The sequence below is a fragment of the Pteropus alecto genome, unplaced genomic scaffold, assembly GCF_000325575.1.
Source record: "Pteropus alecto unplaced genomic scaffold, ASM32557v1 scaffold81, whole genome shotgun sequence".
NCBI classification, from domain to species: domain Eukaryota; kingdom Metazoa; phylum Chordata; class Mammalia; order Chiroptera; family Pteropodidae; genus Pteropus; species Pteropus alecto.
In genome coordinates this window covers 3,284,324-3,290,619 of record NW_006433378.1, presented here as the reverse complement: position 1 = coordinate 3,290,619, position 6,296 = coordinate 3,284,324, and the positions used below count along the sequence as shown (strand labels likewise).

Genomic DNA, 6,296 nt, shown 5'->3' with positions numbered 1-6,296 from the left:
CTTTCCACACTCAGCAATGTGGGTGTCAGTGGAAGAATGAAGGAAGAATGAGGTGAAAAGGGGAAAAACAGACTAGCCACAAATACTATAAAATATCAGTAGTTAATTCAGGGTGATGGAAACAGAGGCATTCTCTTACATTTATAGTTCTCTTTGTATTTTAAATTTATCAAAAAAGGAAGAAAAACATAATAAATATGCTTGGATATCAGAGTTAAATAGCTCACCCTAAATTTTGGCTGCAATACTTACTGGTTGTATGACCTTGGGGAAGTTATTTAACTTCATAAAATTTTCTTTTTCAGCTATAAATCAAGCATCACAATACCTCTCATGAAGGGGCTGCTCTCTCCTCCAACAATGGAGGCTCAAGCACTTGCAAGCTCCAGTCCTAGGAAAATTCACCATAATCTTAACAGTGGAGCCTCAGGTTACCCTCGACATGGCAAGAAGGAAAAACTAAATTTTTACTAGATACTAGAGCTACCTACTGTCCTGACCCATCCCATAGGCCTCTCTCCAATGCTATCTACATAGTAACAGGAATAAATAGTCAGCCTAATGTAATTTACTTTTCCCATTGTGAGACCAGGACTAGCAATGAAGTTCTCTGCCACACATCAGGACCAAGGTCCAGTGTGGAAAGCACCCTGTCTATAAAATTGGGACCTCGCCAAAACGGGGGGCGGCGGCGGGGTGGGTAGTGCAACCCCCTTGCCCTCCACACAAAGCTCATTTGTGGGGAACCTAAAACTAAACCATAGTAGACAACCCGCCTCTATGTCAGGGTTTCCTACTAGCAGAGCAACTACCTCTCTGTAATCTGTTGAAAGCCAGCCCTCAAGGCAAATAGAAAGGGCCCCATCAAGCTTCATTAAGCTCCCCAATTGCTATCAAATTACAAGGAATCAACAGCTGTGTACATTTATCTCAAATTAAACCAGTTTCTTATGAGCCCTCACAGGTTCCTCCAGAAAATAAACTGGAAAGTGCAGCCTATTCCTGTGAACCCATGCAAGATCTTAAACTCTTGCTCCGGAAACTAGATAAGTCCACATGTGGAATCAAGGAACTTTTGTGTACCTCGAATTAATAAACTGCCATGAAAAAGTAACTTCATTGTCAACTACCTCTACTATTAATTTTGACTAAGTTTATATCTTCTAGGTTGCAAGGCTTCCTAACACTTCTACATGCTGGAATGACCTCACGTTGTCTGCCTCCAGGTCCCTTAGGCTTTCAGAGATTTTTATTCCCAGTAGGCAGGGACTACAGCCCTATCTCAGCTTTGAAGAAGTTACAGAAGACAGATCTTCCTCCCTCAACATCCCCTTAAGATTAAGGGAATAAAATCTCTGAAGGGAAATCATGTAGGGAGGAGGCAGGAAAATTGGGGTGTTAGTCGGGCCACATCTGGAGACTACAATGTGCTGATCTGCCCTGTGGCCAGGCCAGGAAGACATCTGCAGAACAAAGGAAGGTTGGCTGAAGGAATAGCTCACTCCCTGAATATCACTTCCAGCTATATATGTAGGGGGTACTCTGATAGGGGATTAGCAGCCGTGGGAAGCTGCAGAATTAGTTCCCATCAAGACAATGCCAAATATAATGGCCCCACACAACTCTGATGATAGTCAATAGATTTTAAAACATACTATTCTAGGACAATACTGCCTGGCTGGAGGTAAAGGAAATCTCATAGAGTCGGTCGAAAACTTAATTTGCCTTAGCCCATGGTATTATAATGCCACCTCCAAATAAAGCGTGTACTAGGGAAACAGGACAGAGAGAAATCCGCTGGCCAGATTCCCAGAGCTAACTAAAGCCTAGCAGGACCCAGACAGGGTCCAAGACTAAATAACCCCACGTGAGCCTTACTAGATTTATAGAAACAAGGCCTATATCACCTCCCCAGAAATTAGGAAGGTAACTGTATAATTGACATGATAAAGCCATTCTTCTTTCTCTTACTTCTGAAAACAGGAGAACTGCTTAGTTACCTGGTCCCACAACCCTTACCACGGGTAAAAAGAGACCTCCAAATAGGGGACAAGAAGGATAATGAGTGGCCCCTAGAGTGGATAATCCAATACTATAGGCCTGCCACTTGGGCAGAAGATAAATCTTGGGGACACCATACCCCATTTACATGTTAAACCGGATTACTGACTGCAGACAGTCTTAGAAATCATTACCAATGAGACTGGGAGAGCCCTGACCCTCCTTGCACATCAACAGACTCAGATGAGAAACGCCATCTACCAAAACAGGTGGCACTAGACTATCTATTAGCAGCAAAAGAAGGCGTGTGTGGAAAATTCAATCTTACCAATTGCTGCCTACAGACAGATGACCAGGGCCAGGCAGTTGAGGACCTTGTCAAAAAGATGACAAAACTGGCACATGTGTCCATGCAAGGATGGCACAGATGGAACCCCGGATAGCCTTTTTGGGGGATGGTTTTCAGCCTTTGGTAGGTTTAAAACCTTATTAGGTGCAGTTATACTACTCCCAGGAATTTGCCTGAGAGAGCCATGTCTGCTGCCCCTGCTAATGAAAAACTTAAAAGGCATGGTGGAAGCCACCATACAGCAGCAAGTTACAGCCCACATATACTTTACCCGCAACTATCAGGAGATCCCCCAGGCTAGTTTAGATGGAGAATGTGAGACTCCAGCATAAAAATCGAATGTCTGGAGTCTCAAAGGGGAGAATGAGAGAGGAGAGGAGGCATCTGAAAAAAATGCAAAGGAAAGGGCCTGCGGAAATAACCGACTCAGCCGGTTAAAACTGCTCTCGCCTCCCATGTTGCCCAGTGCTCTTCGCCTAACATGTTTTCCCATCGCTACCTCCCCCACCTCAAGGATTCTCCAGCTCACATCGATGCGTTTCCAACCAACTAATGTTCTTTCTTATCTCTGTAGCTGTGTAGCAATAACAAGACTGTGTAAAACTGCTCGTTATGTTACAATTAGAGCTCAGCCTTTGGATAGAATCCATTGAGCAGGTCCTGTCTCTGTTTAAGAATCCTATAATGGTGCTGATAACGCCAAGGTCGCAGGTTCTACAAAACAAACGACCTGTAAGACCAGTGGTCTGGAAATTCCTCCTCCCTGCAGCCACCACCACCCGAAGCTCCTCCTCCCTGCAGCCAGCATCACCCGAAGCTCCCTCTCCCCATCCTGAGTAAGGAGGCACACGTGAAACCTCAGACAAAGGAATTACATGCCCCTTGCATGGACACTGCAAGAGTATATAAACTGTAATAAATCCAACTAGAGTGAGCTCGTGCATGGAGTTGTTAACCCCACACGCTCCGTCAGTCTAATAAATTCTCCTTCCTCTCACAAAGTTGTCTGAGCATCCAAATTCTTCTGTTGGTTGTCACTTCCTGCAACAATGGCATCCAGCGACGGCCACCCCGCTGCCCAGTCCAACCGCAGACTGCACCTACGTCTTATCCACAGGTGATTTAGCCCTAAAAGGATCCGTGGACCAAAAAAAAAGTAAATGGGGAAGTATTCAAAGAAACTTAAACCATTATTTTTTATAGAGAGCTTCCCGGAAATTTACTATTAATGTACATTCTCTCAGAAGAGGATATGTTATGCAATGTTTCTCAGATTTATCTGAACACAGAACCTATTTCATTTTCGGAGTCTCTGGCAGGACCAGAATTCCATACTTTGAGAAATCCTGTCCTATAATATCTTTGCATTCACTGAACTGAGAAACTAGTTTCTGTTTTTTTGTAACTAAAAATTTGAGATTAGTTTGGAGTGAAAAATTTTTTTTGAACAGATTGGTTCAGTTACTGTGGCAAAATTTTCATTGTTATTCACTAATGCTGAACATATACATATGCTATGATATAGCAACTCTGCTGCTAGGTAGAACATTCAACGATATGTACATTAAGGACACCAAAAAAGTTCAAGGAACTTCATAATAGCATACTATTCATGACAGCTCCAACCTAGAAACAACCCACAATAGAAGAGATAAATTTATATAATGGCACATTATACAAAATGAAAATAAACAAACTACAACCTCACATGACATCATGAAGCATCTCTTAGAAAAGAAGAGACATTATGATTCGATTTACAAAGAGTTGAAAAGCAGGCAAAAGTAATCTATGGTGATGGAACTGAGGTTACACTGGTAACCTCTGGGCAGAGGGAGGAAATATAACTGGGACAAGCTGGAGGGGACTTCCTTGGGTGCTGGCCATGTTCTATTTCTTAACCTAAATGGTGGCTACAGGAATGTTTACTCCAAAAATTCATCTTCTACCTTGTGCACTTTTTTTGTTTGTTATACTTCAATGGAAGCATAAAAAAGCTTGGCAATCCCATCAGTTAGTTTGCATATCTGGTTACTGTGTGCAATCAGTGTTGGCAGTTCAGCTGTCTACACAACATGCCAGCCCTGGGTGTCTCAGTCATGATGAAAGCATCAACAGGGGCTGCCAGGCACTAACTCATGTAGTCTTCAAGAGACCCCACAAATTAAGGCACTTTAAAACATTTACTGTTTGCATTTAATAGACAAGAAAACTAAGGCTTGGGGATAACCAGTAACTTGTCCAAAGTTGCAGGCTTGGAGGCGGTGAAGACAAAATCAAACAGGACTCCAAAACTCACGTGCTTGGCCACTACCTTCCTATTCAGGGGAGTGTGCTGCATGTCTCCTGACCAGAGCTATTCTGAGTGGGTTTTAATTTTCTGCAATCAGTGAACCTTGACCGAAACAGTAAAAGCAGCATCACCATCTTTAAATAAAAGACTCAGTTTACCACTCTCAAAACCTGAAATGTGAAGTATTAATAACAGTAGTAGCTAATAAATTATCATTCGTGCAGATTATTTTGCATCAAAAACATGCTGAGCACTAGAAATACGTGGGGGTGGGGCATACAGAGGAATCGGTTCCAATGCAAGGATTCCAGAGAAACAGAACAGAGTTACTGCAACGATACGATTATTTAAGCCAAAATAACCTGAAATTCTTTCCTGGGTTGAAAAAATGTTGGTTATTTTCTGCAAAGGGAAAGCAATTTAATTATTTAAAAGAATAATTATTTATATTTATTTTTAATAACATTTATTTTAAAAAATATAAATTTTTTTCTAATTGTAAATGTATATGTTCATTAGGGAAAATTTTGTGAATGCGAAAAAAAGCACAAAGACAATAAAAGCTTAAAGATAACAATGTTAACATTTTTAATGAAGATCTATCAACTCTGTCTCTATAGGAATACACGAGCCTTTATCTCATCTGCGGCCACTGCCTCCTCCCGTCCCTATTTCAGACACAATGGCTTCCTTTCTGATCCCTGAATATGTCAAACTCTTCCTGCTTTTGGGGTATCTGCACTTTCTTTCCCTCTAACTCAAGCTGCTTCTTGAAAAGCCTGGCTTTCTCCTGCCGCAGGTCTCAGTGAATTGCCGTTTAGGAGAGTTCTTCCCTGTGCTCCCAGCTCCAGTGGCTGCCCCAGCCCTTCCGTCACATCCTTCATTATTCTCTCCTCAGCATCTAACACTACCTGGGGTTTTCTCTCTCTCTCTCTCTTTTTTTGTCTACTTGTTTACTGTCTGTTCCCTTCACAGGAATGTTAGGTTCATGAGGGAAAAGACCTTGCCACTTTGTTCACTGTCATATCCCCGGGTGCCTAGCACACAGTAGGTGCTTGCTAGATATCTGAATACTGTGCGAATGGTCTGGTGATATGCTTTTATCCACTTAAAGTATTGAGAAAACATTCCCAAGAATAAATTGAACCCCAAAGTAAACTCCCTAAATTCTGTTAGCAGATGCTTATTTTACTTTCGGTATCTTCTAACACAAAGTCTTATTCTTATAGGCTAAACTGTTTCTGCCTATGTGCATCTTAAAAGGTACAGACAGAAAAAAAACAAATTTCAATGAAAAGCAAGCATGCTAGATTCAGAGTCATCCAAGTTACACATGCTATTAATGACTAAACTACTGTCGATTGTGCAACATTCTGACTTTTCTTCTACAAAAAACAAAAAACAAAAAACCAATATTGCAAAGGGAGTGGAAACCGTAAGTGCCTAAAAAGGTCCTGTGTGTCCTGAGTTTAAGAACAAATCATAATTACATGCATCAATCATGTCCTATTCCTAATAAAGGGTGGGACTGCATTTCAATATATATTCTTGAGGAAATTTTCCCTAGTAGTACCCTCTCAAGCTGAATTCATTAATTCATAGCAAAGCAATATAAAACTCTCGCCTTCTGACCCCCTCTGACTGTATCAGAAA

At 41.6% G+C, this 6,296-nt stretch overlaps 1 protein-coding gene across 4 annotated transcripts in view; it reads right to left on the bottom strand.

Annotated features, from left to right (window-relative positions):
- Positions 1 to 6,296, bottom strand: part of B3GALNT1 (beta-1,3-N-acetylgalactosaminyltransferase 1 (globoside blood group)) — a 23,122-nt gene that overhangs the window by 4,755 nt on the left and 12,071 nt on the right. Inside the window, exon 3 of one of the 4 annotated variants that reach the window (XM_025044234.1) lies at positions 3,349 to 3,478. The exons of the other annotated variants lie outside the window; for them this stretch is intronic. The gene's annotated coding sequence lies outside the window, so the exon portion shown is untranslated. The remainder of the gene's footprint in view (positions 1 to 3,348; positions 3,479 to 6,296) is intronic. 4 annotated transcript variants of the gene reach the window in all.